Source organism: Dreissena polymorpha, chromosome 15 (genome assembly GCF_020536995.1).
Source record: "Dreissena polymorpha isolate Duluth1 chromosome 15, UMN_Dpol_1.0, whole genome shotgun sequence".
Taxonomy (NCBI): Eukaryota; Metazoa; Mollusca; class Bivalvia; order Myida; family Dreissenidae; genus Dreissena; species Dreissena polymorpha.
Window position 1 is genome coordinate 58514146 of NC_068369.1, and position 15105 is coordinate 58529250.

The 15105-nt window shown below is 35.3% G+C and overlaps 1 protein-coding gene and 1 long non-coding RNA gene across 2 annotated transcripts in view; both read right to left on the reverse strand.

The window, feature by feature from the left end:
- LOC127860275 (uncharacterized) overlaps positions 1-15105 on the reverse strand; it is a 271820-nt gene that overhangs the window by 127243 nt on the left and 129472 nt on the right. The gene's annotated exons all lie outside the window — the stretch shown is intronic.
- Positions 464-7246, reverse strand: LOC127860281 (uncharacterized). Its single transcript, XR_008039672.1, has 2 exons — positions 4101-7246; positions 464-3811 (listed from the first exon to the last, which is right to left on the reverse strand). It is a non-coding gene; the product is annotated as an uncharacterized LOC127860281 (long non-coding RNA).

Here is a 15105-nt window from a genome sequence, read left to right on the forward strand (position 1 = left end):
TACATTCTTGTTGTAAACAAAAATGGCAAATCAAGATGATCATTTTTTACTGGAAGTTTCAATCACTTTTATTCAGCTAAAATGAGCTTAGAAAAAAACAAACATAAAGTTGAATAAACATGTCAGAAATTGGATTATTAAAAGCATATGAAATACAAGATTTGGCAGATAGATCCTGTCTCAGCATGGGCTGGGTTACCTATAGCTTGACTAAATATTTCGGGTTACCTATAGCTTGACTAAATATTGCCGGTCGCAGCTCAGCAAGGGTTAACACAGTCACTTAATTATCATAACAATTATTGGGTACAAAATCGAACTAAATAGTAATATTGTCTTACTGCCAAATGTCCAACTCGGAGATCACTCAGGTTCCAATGTCTCAGGTGTAAGGTTAATTTATTTCTCTTTTTTCCCAAACAGAAGATGATGCATTTTTTTTTTAAACATGAAGCAACACATATTTTAAGATATTTAATAGCTAAATAGTAGATAAATACATTTGATACAAAGTGCATGAGTGTTCTGAATAAAAAGCAAATTTCAAACATATAATTGAGTAGAGATCAAGTTAACATGTTAAAGGATGTTTATTTGTAATGTTACAGGACGTACCATATACTGGACAAAAATTCATTCACTAACACTTTTTCGGAGCATTTTGTATGGGTGACATTTCAACTATTAAAACAAAAACAAGAGCTGTGTTTGTGAAACACAATGCCCCCTACTGCGCCGCTTTGAAGCCATATATTTGACCTTTGACATTGAAGGATGACCTTGACTTTCCACCACTCAAAATGTGCAGCTCCATGAGATGCACATGCATGCCAAATACCAAGTTGCTATCTTCAATATTGCAAAAGTTATGACCAAAGTTAAAGTTTAGGGACAGATAAACAGACCAACAGACCCACACATACAATGACAGACAGACAGGCCAAAAACAATATAACCCCGATCATTAGATCCGGGGGCATAAAAAAATTGAACAGTGAATATTTTACACATATTATTATGTCATGAAAATATGTTTATAAGATCAACGTGCATTCCTTAGTACACAAATACCTCTACTACAAAAAGACTTTATAGGATTTCATTTTTCTAAACATTTTCACAATCAAAAATGTATGCTTTGATAGAAGTTGTGAGCATTTTTTGAAACCTAAACGCGGACCCTAAGTTCAAGGTCAAGGTCACAGGGGTCAAAATTTGTGTGCGTATGGAAAGACCTTGTTCATATTCACATGCATACCAAATATGAAGGTTATATGTCAAGGGACATAGAAGTTATGAGCATTTTTCGAAAACTAAACGCAGAGTGTGACGGAAAGACGGACGGACAGTCCGATCACTATTTGCCCTCCTTCGGGGGCATAAAAACTAAATTTGTATAAAATTGAAATGTAAATACAAAACAATTGGATTTCTAGGTAAAAATGAATTTTGAGCAATGTGTGCATCTTGTTTACATAGTAAATTTGTTTTGCTGACAACACTTAAGACTCTCTCAAGGTCAAGTGTTGTTTTATAACATATTGACGTTACATTCAAGACCAGCAATGCAATGTTAAATGTACAGTTCATAACATTCAAATACCATACATTTTAATTCATTTTATGAAGCACAAAAAACAAAACGTTGAAAAAACTATGCAATTTTACAATGATAATATACTGTAAACGTACAGAAATTCGTCGGTATGAAATTTCGTGGCTTAATGAAAAACAACTAATTCGTTGACACGTAATTTCGTGGATTTCAAATTTTCGGGGAAGACTGACCGTCATAATAATAAAAGTTTTATCAAAACAACCAGAGTAATAACGAAGCATAATCTGCAAATCTGTGTTGACAGCAAACCTTGAGGTTAATGTGCACTGAAGCATGAAAGTGTTGCCGATAATTGTCGATAAGAGCGATAAAGCCGCGCACTTGTGGGTCCCTGCTCGCTAATTGCCATCGATGTTGTTTCGACAATATTTGCACTTCTCAGCGCAATCGGTCCCCTAGTAGAAACACTTGAGTAATCAGGTCGCCAAAATACATGTGTGTCTCTTTGAAATTTAATTTGCGCATATTGACATATATGATAAATCTGCAAACTGTTAATTTTACGACGTCACGTAAAAGAAATGTGTTTTTCTCCACAATTGGTAATGCTATTTTATTATATTTATTTACCATGAAAACGTACATTAACGATGATAAATAAAAACAAGATGCGTTTGTGAAACACAATGTCCCCCTATATGACGTTTGACCTTGAAGGATGACATTGACCTTGTGAAGGATGACCTTGACCTTTCACCACTCAAAATGTGCAGCTCCATGAAATACACATGCATGCCAAATATCAAGTTCCTATCTTCAATATTGCAAAAGTATTCATAAAATAAGCGATTTGGGCCACATATATTTGACCTATGAACTTGAAGGATGACCTTGACATTGACCTTACGCCACTCAAAATGTGCAGCTCCATGAGATACACATGCATGCCAAATATCAAGTTGCTATCTTCAATATTGCAAAAGTATTCATAAAATGAGCGATTTTGGCCACATATATTTGACCTCTGACCTTGAAGGATGACCTTGACCTTTCACCACTCAAAATGTGCAGCTCCATGAGATACACATGCATGCCAAATATCAAGTTTCTATATTCAATATAGCAAAAGTTATTGCAAAATGTTAAAGTTGGCGCAAACAGACCAACAAACAGACCAACCAACAGACCAACCAACAGACCAACCAACAGACAGGGCAAAAACAATATGTCCCCCACTACTATAGTGGGGGACATAAAAAGAAAAACTGATAGATATAGTGTAATGTGACCTACTGAAGTGAAGTAACTATTACAAAAACCAATATCTCGGATAACTGACAACACAAGAAAAGGTCGGAAATGACATTCGGAAATGACCGATTTCGGATTAAAAATGTATAAATAATCGTTTGTACTTGAATTCGTGGTTCAGTGGACCAACGAAATCCACGAAAATTCGTACCATACGAAATTTAATGATTTTACAGTATATATTGGTTCACTTTAACATGAAGTGTATTTTTGAATGCTTAAAGTTGACCAGTACAAAAGATTTACACAAAGTAAACGAGAAATGTTTATTTGTGGCTATAGTTTGTTAACGTTACATGAACAATAAAACCTGGCAATGCTCTGCATTACAAATTTACTAATAAGCATTTGAAAATACTTAAATTAAATAATACTATTTGTTATACCAATGTATAACATATGGATATAACAAATTATGCAATAAGGTAGGTAAATAACATATTTTGAGATATGTATGCATGAATGACCTGACAAGTAATATCGCCATCCATATATATTGATATCGTGATCGTGGATCCCACAAACTGCAATATAATGAAGTTGCAGTGTAGCAGTTGTATTTTCATAAGTTATTATCAGGGGTGGCAAAATCAAATGTTCGAGTTGCCCATGTAGTACATTTGCTTGTCTGGGCAACTGATTTTTTCAATTAAGTTGTCCGTGAACAACAAGTTTTTTAAAAGTCGGGTCCAGGTATACAAAAACAAGGGCTGTTTGTAAAACATGCATGCCCCCAATATGGGCTGTCTGTTGTACTGGCAGCCATTGTGTGTATATACGACTTTTGCCACTGTGACCTTGACCTTTGACCTAGTGACCTGAAAATCAATAGGGGTCATCTGCAAGTCATGATCAATGTACCTATGAAGTGTCATGATCCTAGGCAAAAGCGTTCTTGAGCTATCATCCGAAAATCATTTTACTATTTCGGGTCACCGTGACCTTGACCTTTGACCTTGTGACCTCAAAATCAATAGGGGTCATCTGCGAGTCATGATCAATCTACCTATGAAGTTTTATGATCCTAGGCATATGCGTTCTTGAATTATCATCCGAAAATCATTTTACTATTTCGGGTCACTGGACCTTGACCTTTGACCTAGTGACCTCAAAATCAATAAGGGTCATCTGCGAGTCATGATCAATCTACCCATGAAGTTTCATGATCCTAGGCGTATGCGTTGTTGAGTTATCATCTGGAAACCATTTTACTATTTCGGGTCACCGTGACCTTGACCTTTGACCTAGTGACCTCAAAATCAATAGGGGTCATCTGCGAGTCATGATCAATCTACCCATGAAGTTTCATGATCCTAGGCGTATGCGTTCTTGAGTTATCATCCGGAAACCATTTTACTATTTCGGGTCACCGTGACCTTGACCTTTGACCTAGTGACCTCAAAATCAATAGGGGTCATCTGCAAGTCATGATCAATGTACCTATGAAGTTTCATGATCCTAGGCCCAAGCGTTCGTGAGTTATCGTCTGACAACCACCTGGTGGACGGACCGACCGACCGACCAACCGACATGAGCAAAGCAATATACCCCCTCTTCTTCCAAGGGGGGCATAAAAATACATTGTATTAAAGCCGTAATTATGTTTTACAACCGGATGTTGACACACGATTTCATTGACAGTGCTATTTGCGGAGCAATCAAGCTAAAATACGTGCACTCTCCTGCGCAGTGATCTCCCTTATTCTATAAGAGACCGGGAGCATGCAGCATTTTCAACATTCAGCCCGACTGTTAGACAGTGTACAGACTGGTTTCTTTATTTTAACAATAAGACGGAAATACAAAGTATCAAACTAAGATAATCAAAACACAGTCTACCTTGTTATTTAAGACGACTTTAATGGTAAAGATGGAACATTTTTTTTTTTTTTAAATCTTCAACAATGGAGCAGAAACCCGAAGCTTTGAGCAGTCCACCTCCCCAAAAAACTAAGAAAGATTATGATAAAAAATATGATCTAAGTAAACGCACCAGAACTTTTCAAGAAACTTGGCTAACAGATTTTCCATTGTTACCAGTTGATGATAATCAAATTGCTACCAGTAGCAGTGCAGAGCCTCAGTCTGATGAGGTTCACATATTGGACTAGTTTAATTTGTAACGATTACGATGTACTTATGTTCAACACATGTTTTAATAACACTAGCTTCGCAAGATTTAAAGTTTGAGAAAGTCTTTATATTGTTTATAATATACTGCTATAATGAATGTACCACTGAAATACAACTATAAACAAAACAAAGCAAATCATACTCATTTTGATATATTCCACATTATTTAACATTAATCAATAAATGCGTTTATAATTTATATAAACATTTACGGACAAGTGTAGTTCAGCAACGGACAAGTTAAATTTCCTAAATGGTTGTCCGTGAACAAGTTTAGTTTTTTGAGATTTCGCCACCCCTGATTATCAGAAACAATTTTATATAAAGTACAGCATTCAAGGATATGAGTAATTTATCCATTTTACAGTGTTTTTTTTTAAATAATTATTCAATATTTGACCAGTGATTATACATCTAACATATTATAATATTTTCAAGGAAGAAAATTATGTAAAATATTTAAAACATTATAATAATGATTTTGAGAGGAATTTCTAAATGAAGATATATTTTTTTCAAAACAAGAATCCTCAGATTTTTTATTTATATGAAAAACATTCATTTGGTACTTGAAGAACAAACATTCCAAACTTTCGAAATAGTATTTGGGGCATGTTTTTGAAATGAAAATGATTACTAAAAGTATCTTGCTAATTAAGATTGGATAAAGTGTTTTGCCACAACACTTTATCCAAAGAGTACGGGTTTAAAGAATACTTATAAATCTAATTTACTTTTTTTGATAAACAAAACAACATTATTTGATTGTCAATACAAAATCCATCACCAAATACAAAACAATAACAAAGCATGGCAATAATGTATGTGCATTTTATCGAATAAGATCAGTCTGTATTTTAGAACTGTGTGTTATTTAAGTTGGAACAATTTGCATTTCCCCACTTCACCAATAACTGTACAACAAAAGCAGCATATGGGATTTCACTTTTCTCAAAAGTCTCAGTATCAAAAATGAACTCCCCCCAAAAAACTATACTTGATTAAAATTGAAATGTGAATACCATACTTTTTGGACACTTGTAAAATAATTGAGAATAATGTTATAAATGAGTCAGAACAATTTCGAGAGAAAAAAAACAGGAGTTCGATAATTTAGAAACACCCTAAAAATGTTGAATTGATGATCAGGGTATGCAATGTGTATAGCCTCAATTGTTTCAACAAATAATGGCATGTGCTTGTAAAAAACATCAACATATAATATAAACTACTTGTATATGTGTATATGATTCACTTTAAGCTGTTGGGTGAAACCATTTATGTAACCGGTATACATATTCATTTACCCAATAGTGCAAATGTGATAATTCATTACCTTTAGGCATTCAAATGGTCAGTAAGGTTTCATGACCTTAATCCGGTAGTAAAAACAGTGTGATCAAAGTGTCACCAGATAAGGGCAACAGAGCAGAAAATCTGGTAAAAAAGCATTGTAAAACAAGGGCTGTTTGTAAAACATGCATGCCCCCCATATGGGCTGTCAGTTGTAGTGAATACGTTTTTTGTCACTGTGACCTTGACCTTTGACCTAGTGACCTGCAATTCAATAGGGGTCATCTGCCAGTCATGATCAATATACCTATGAAGTTTCATGATCCTAGGCCTAATTATTCTTGAGTTATCATCAGGAAACCGTTTAATTGTTTCGAGTCACTGTGACCTTGACCTTTGACCTATTGACCTGAAAATTAATAGGGGTCATCTGCCAGTCATGATCTATGTACCTATAAAGTTTCATGATCCTAGGCCTAAGCATTATTGAGTTATCATCCCGAAACCATTTTACTATTTCAAGTCACTGTGACCTTGACCTTTGACCTAGTGACCTGAAAATCAATAGTGGTCATCTGCCAGTTATGATCAATGTACCTATGAAATTTCATGATCCTAGGCATAAGCATTCTTGAGTTATCATCCGGAAACCATCTGGTGGACGGACCGACCGACGGACTGACCGACGGACATGTGCAAAACAATATACCCCCTCTTGTACGAAGGGGGGCATAATAAACTGTCCAAAAATGTTTAGTCATTAATTATGGACTAACACCCGTTTGTCCAAATATTAGAGTCACGCAAAATAATTATTTTGGCATCTTGGGTGTCCACAAATTTAGAGTGTCCAAAAACTTAAAGAGTGTTATGGTATGAAAATAGCTAAAAAAATTATTTCATGAAAACTTGCATTTTGTGTAATGTCAATATGATGCTGTGTGTGCCTTGTCTAAAACTTTTATAAACCATACATTATCATGCATTTATATGGAACACCAAAAACAACTTTAAATACAACTATAGATTTTTTATATACGGAAAAAATACATGTTTTGTCTTCAGTAAAATATATAAGTTATAATGAACAATTGTGCATATGCAAATAAAATGAGGTGGAAAAAGATGTCTGGTTATTATATGGGATACAGCAAGGCTATGTGTACAATTTTGCTTCATAAGTTACAAAGTGATAAAGACAAGAGCTTCGCGGTCGGAGACAAATGCACCCCAAACAGGGCCATGACACAGGAATTTTTTTTAACAAAACTGACCATAAGAGTTAATCTTATCATATAAGTGTGACTTGGCAACTTAAATAAGTTTTTAATCGACACAGTATTAAGCACTTTCTGATAAATTATCATTATAGTAAATGGGTTGAAGATATTATAGTATTATAACTTTGAGTCATCTACTGTCAAAGACCAATGCACATGTGAAGAATCAAGCCAATTGGTCAATTCGTTGACGAGTTATTGATCGGAAATGATTGTCACACTTATTGTGACAATGACCTTGACCTTTAACCTAGTGACCCCAATTTCAAAAGAGATCATCCTATGTCCATGGACAATGCACATGAAAAGTATCAAGCCAATTGGTCAATACTTGACAGTGACATTGACCTTTCACCTAGTGGCAAAAATTTCAATAGGGGTCATCTACTGTCCAAGGCCAATGCACATGTGAAGTATCAAGCCAATTGGTCAATTGAAAAGTTATTGATTGGAAAAGATTTTCACACTTAATGTGACAGTGACTTTGACCTAGTGACCCTAATTTTAATAGGGGTCATTTACTGTTCATAACCAATGTACATGTGAAGTATCAAGCAAATTGGTCAATATGTTTACAAGTTATTGATCGGAAACATTTTCACAAATATTGCTACAGTGACTTTGACCTTTGAAATAGTGACCCCAATTTAAAGAGGGCTTATTTACTGTTACAGACCAATGGACAAGTGAAGCGTCAAGCCAATTGGCCAATTTGTTGACGAGTTATTGATTGGAAACATTTTCACACTTATTATGACAGTGACTTTGACCTTTGACATAATGACCCCAATTTAGATAGGGGTCATCTACTGCCCAAGGCCAATGCACATGGGAAGTAACAAGCCAATAGGTCAATCCATTGACCAGTTATTTGTTGACCAGTTATTTGATCGGAAACACTTTCACTTTCATCGTGACAGTGACCTTTGACCTTGTGACCCCAATTTCAAAAGGGTTCATCTACTGTCCGATACCAATGCACATGTGAAGTATCAAGCCAATTGGTAAAATTCGTTGAAGAGTTATTGATCGAAAACAACTGGTCTACAGACAGACAAACCGACATTTATCCAGCAAAACAATATACCCCCTCTTCTTCGATAGGGGGCATAATAAATACTACAGTATCATTTCTACAGTAAGTCTGAATAAATATGGCTTTTTTATGATCAGATCACAAAGATCTGTTGATAATTATATTGTCAAACTTTGAAATGTATGGATAAAAGGGAATTAAGTGTTTTTCACATCATGGCCATGACATGTGTTAAGTTTGAATTATATCATTATTTGTATACAGACAAAATAACTGACTGACAAACTAATATAAGTAAAAACTGTAACCAAAGTTTGACCTTGAGAAAATCTATTATTAGCCTCGGTGAACTTGACCCCAGTGACCTCAAACCTCATCAAAAGGTAGAGATCCATGCAAGGTACATACATGCGAAATATGTAAGAGATCGGTAAAATATTAAGGCGCTATGATAAACAGTAACAAAAGTGTGACGGAAAATCTATTATTAGCCCCGGTGACCTTGACTCCAGTGACCTCAAACCTGATCAAAAGGTAGAAGTCCATGCAAGGTACCTACATGCCAAATATGTGAGAGATCGGTACAATATTGAAGGTGCTATGAGAAACTGTAACATGTGTGACGGAAGGAAGGAAGGAAGTTAGTAAGGAAGGACAAACTGGCAACTATATGCTCCCCGAAAATTTTCGGATAGCATACAAATACAAACAAACATACTAATACATGTATAATAAGCAAGACTGATACAAACGAAGGAATGTGTCGGTCACTGAGGTTTGAACTGAAGTCTTAAGTGCAACATGACGTTACATTCAAAAACATGTTATAACAAGATGTGTTTGAGAAACACAATGTCCCCCTATATGACGTTTGAACTTGTAGGATGACCTTGACCTTGACCCTTCACCACTCAAAATGTGCAGCTCCTTGAGATACACACGCATTTCAAATATAAAATTGCTAGCTTCAATATTGCAGAAGTGACATTACATGCGCAATTTTGACCCATATACTTGACCTTGAAGGATGACCTTGACCTTTCACCATTCAAAATGTGCAGCTCCATGAGATACACTAGATGCCAAATATCAAGTTGCTATCTTCAATATTGCAAAAGTATTCATAAAATAAGCGATTTGGGCCACATATATTTGACCTCTGACCTTGAAGGATAACCTTGACCTTGACCTTTCACCACTCAAAATGTGCAGCTCCATGAGATACACATGCATGCCAAATATCAAGTTGCTATCTTCAATATTGCAAAAGTATTCATAAAATAAGCGATTTGGGCCACATATATTTGACCTCTGACCTTGAAGGATGACCTTGACCTTTCACCACTCAAAATGTGCAGCTCCATGAGATACACATGCATGCCAAATATCAAGTTGCTTTCTTCAATATTGCAAAAGTATTCATAAAATGAGCGATTTTGGCCACCTATATTTGACCTCTGACCTTGAAGGATGACCTTGACTCAAAATGTGCACCTTCATGAGATACACATGCATGCCAAATATGAAGTTGCTATCTTCAATATAGCAAAAGTTATTGCAAAATGTTAAAGTTGGTGCGAACCAACCAACAGACAAACCAACAGACAGGGCAAAAACAATATGTCCCCCACTACTATAGTGGGGGACATAATAAAAATTGCCAAAAATAACACAAGAGGGCCAATTGCCCTAAGGCACTCATTTGAGCCCCCCAGCAACTTAAATGTACTTAGCAGATTACAAGGTTTATCAAAAGACATAAAAGGAAAACTGTCATATTACCAATCAGCCATGTTTTTGAACAAAACAAAATAATTTTCAAACTAAGTCCAGTTTTCATAACAACAAAATTTTGTCAAGCCCCCTCGTGGAAAGCTTGATTTAGAAATCACAATTGCAAGCCTGACTGTATTTTATCATTCATCTTGAACTTTTAAAATAGTTTCCCCCAAATTTTCACCATCATGAGACTTAATGTAAGCTTGTAACACTGTCTCACTACATTAAAGGTCATTTTCACACTTTGAGCTCAAAGGTCAAATTTGGACAGCTTTGTCATTCATTTTGTAATTTTTCAATAACTTACTACTAATGACCAGTGTGTCTTTGCTTGTTAAATCCATGTCCCTAACTTAACAGTCAATAACACCTCAGGGGTAAAAGGTCACATCTGGTAATAAAACAATAGTAAAATCATCATTCATCATGCAATATTAGTATTATTTACATTAATTGTTAACGACATTGAGACTATATGGCATGTAAATCAACTGTCTCCCTACTTCAAAGGTCAAGGTCACACATATTGGTCAAAGGTTATCTTTGGCTATTAAAGACTTCATCATTCATCATAAAATTGAAAAATTACAAGGTTAACCCTTTTGAGCAGTTGTGTCGCATATTGGTCAAAGATCAATGTAATACTAAAGGCCAAATGTTAAACATGTGCGTGGTTCAGCTAGTTATATAATTACAAGCATTAATGGGCTTGGCATATTGCCAAGTGGAAACGCGCTATCTACACATAAGCAAAACAGTCCCTCTAGATGTCGGCAATGTTTTTCAATGAAGCAGAACCATGTCTAACTTGGCGGAGGAATTATAAGAACAGTTGCGCCAACCAAGTTTTATGAAGAATGCTCTTACAAATGTGTCGTCACAAGCTTTACATTAATTTGACCTTGTGACCTAGTGTATGCGCCGATGTGAACCTGCAGTATCCAACTAAGCTTATATGTCATTGGGATGAATGATCTGACCATGTTTAATGACGTTTGGACAATAAAGGAGACCTCTTGAGTGTTCACCAGCTTTTTCATACATTTGACCTTGTGAACTAGTTAAGGATCATATGTGACCTAGTTTCCAAATATCACTGGGATAAATGTTCAAAGTTTTCTGAAAATTGTGCAGATAATGTTGCCTTTAGAGTGTTCATAAGCTTTCTCATTAATTTGGCCAAGTGATCCAGTCCTTGGTCCCACCTGAAACAGTTTCACAACTGGTCAAGATTTTATCTGAACAAACCACATAAATGTTCTTAGCAAGTTTTATGAACATTAGATAACATATGTGGCCAAATAGTTTTCCCAACATTTTTCTTTACTTTAACAAACTGATCTTGTTTTTACTCCATGTAACACAGTTTTGAACTCAGCCAAGATATTAAATATCATGAAGATTTGAAAATACATTTGGCCTTTAAAGTACTTAGAGGGCAAATGTTGAAGAGACATGATTTAATGACTCAAAATGGACAAATGGTGATCACAAAAGTTCTCCATGAGCATGTTTTTCTAGGTGAGCTTAAAACAGGAGGACAATGCAGACTTTATGGAACTTCACCTGCGCACATAATATCTATTGAATTTAATTCCTCATAAAAATAAATTCTAATTTACAACATGCACATTATAAGTTTATATAAAACAACAGGTGAAACAAAGTATTTCATCAAGAAAAGCATTTTATAGGAACCACGTTTCAACCTTACTTCACCACACCATGCTCCTCAACCACAACCAAAATCAGCAGCTCCATTTCCACTGTTAACATGAATGATTCACAGGACTCTCCAGTCGTTAACTGTCATCACTAGGCGATATTCAACTTTCCACCCATAATTATTGTTCCAATGTTGGTCACACAGTCTTTAATATCTTCCAAATAATTTCTATTTGTCAGCAGCACATTTTGTGGTTTAAAAAAGAGAGTGGGCCTCTTTTTATCACGTGCCAACGAACTGGTCATACTTATCAAGTGATAGTAAGCGCATTAGCCTGACTGAATGATGTTGTTAATCAGTGTTAGAAGCGATGAAGCAAATTAAGGCCTTAAAATTAAATAACGTTGAAAATAATTCTTCAGTTAGATCTAAAATTTGTAGAGCAGTCTAACAACGAATTCAATGAAAATGAATGTCACACAAATATTAATTATTTTGCTGAATGCTTTCTAAGAAGTTAGATAACACATATGTGCTTTGAATATTAACCAATATTGAGAATCAGCACTTGCATACATGTAGGACAAATAATGTTCTAGGAGTATTATAAACATTTGCATTTGATTGCATCAAAATATGTTCAACATCACATGAAAAATCCAAAATCCAATTTAATATTTTACAATCAGTTAAATTAATTCAAAATATTGTGTTGCTACATTAAAAAAAATGTAATAGAATACAAATTGAAATTAAACAAGCAAAATTAATGTATTCATTTCAGCCCAGGGTAACTGTTTCTTCAGGCACCGCCACGCCCCATATACTAGTTGAAGGCCTCTATTCTTCTTTTGTAGTTATTTTTCTGTCAGGTATCAAACGTCAAACAATGCCAGTGGCAATTTTCTAAAAGTGTATTTTTTTTCTGGTAGGGTCAATACTTCAGTTGCACTACTAAAAACGTGTTTCTAAAGCCAGTTTTGTATAATCACAATGGATATTACTGCAAACGCATAAAATATTGCATGTTTCCTCACTGAATGTGTTCATATACACTTTGGTTAGTCTATTCCCATTTATAAAATAAACACATTTTGATTTAATAAAAATACTGACAAATAATTTACCTAATGCAAAAATAATACAATATTTTGGAGAATTGTGACTGATTGAGAGATTTACACCTTTTTTCAGATTGTTGTCATTGCAAGAGATTCCAAACAAAATAAAACCATAATTGTTATTTTCTCTCTTCTGTTTAGTAATACAGTTCCCAGTTGCCAGAGTATTCAGGGTAAACTGGTCTTCCCCATGAGTAATGGTGGTATCCTTTGGGCTGCATTCTACCTCTCTGTTGTGAGGGGTGCGGCACACCATTGCCAACTCCTACCATGCTACCATGCCAATGATTTGTAGATCTGATAGACCTGACATATTGCCCACTGAAAGGGTCATACACTTCATAAGGTGGAGGATCAGATTTATAGACATGATATCCACTTGGGACATTCCTGTTGTGAGCATGAACCACATAGGCCATATTGTTGTATTGGTCAAAGGAATGTCTGTCCACAGAGGCCTGAAAGACAGATTTCTGAGGCTTGTGTGTATGGACGTTCCCTCCATGTCTGTGATTTTTGGAATATGCTTGTTCAGCTGTTTTAGGACCTTTGACCTTGTGATTTTCGCTTTGTTTATTCCTCACTGTGTGTCTGTACACTGCCAGGATAACTCCAATTATGATTAGTGGGAACAAAACACAAATTATTATCACGATAATCATCACCGTCAAGTCCTTAGAACTGGAAGTTGCTTTATAAGTTGTAGAAGGGTTGATAAGTGATGTAGTTGTTGTTGTAGGAGCTGCAGTTGTTGTGGTAGGTGCTGCAGTTGTTGTAGGACTTGCAGTTGTGGTAGGAGCTGCAGTTGTTGTGGTCGCAGCTGCAATTTTTGTGGTAGGAGCTGCAGTTGTTGTAGGAGCAGGTGTTGTTGTAGGAGCTGCAGTTGTTGGTGTAGGAGCTGCTGTTGTTGTGGTAGGAGCTGCAGTTGTTGTGGTAGGATCTGCAGTTGTTGTGGTAAGAGCTGTGGTTGTGGAAGGAGCTGTGGTAAACAGGAAGACTTAATTACCTAACTGGCACAGTAGATGTAGTCGATAAAAAAGTAAATATTCTGGAAAGCATAGCCAGACTTTGTTATAACTAACATTGCTTAAATATTGTCACAAAGATATGAATGCATGAATGAATGGGTCTCTAACATACACATTATCTCCAAAAGGTGACAATCTGTGGCAAGTGTTGTTTTTTTAACCAGAGGCTATCTGACATAATGCACTCACCTGAGAACCTTATCAAGTAAACTGTTCAGGAAAGGTGAAGTTTAATACAAGTACTTTATAAAACAAATATTTAATTTAAACGCACATTTTCGCTTCTGTTTTGGGCTGAGATACCATTAGAACAAAATTAACTGTTTTGATTAGGTTTCATGAAGATATGACTTGGATTGACATTTAGAGAATGTTAACAAGCTTTTGCATTAATTTGACATCGTTGTTTTGACAATCTCAAACTTGGCTAAAATATCATTAAGTCAAATGCTCATAAAGATTGGACTACAAATGTGACTTTCAGTGTGTTAACAATGCTAATGCACCCACAGGTGACCATATTTATCAAAAGACCAAAACAAAATCTAACTAGGCTGAGATATCATTTGAACAATTTTTCTGACCAAGTTTCAAGAGGATTGGAAAAAAACAAACTGATAAAAGTGTTAATATTTTTATTTTTATTTTACATAGAAACCTAGTTTTTTACTTCATGTGACCCAAATTCAAATTTTGCCGAGCTTTCATTGAGAAGAATGTTATGTCCAAGTTCCAAAATTGGAAAGTAAATGTGTTCAACAGCCACAGACTTGGAGAATTTTGAACTCTGCCATGATATCATTAGAACAAATGATCTGACCAAGTGTTATAAAGATTTGACTAAAAATGTGACCTCTAGGTTGTTTACAAAGTTTCACTACAACCATATTAGGAAAAATG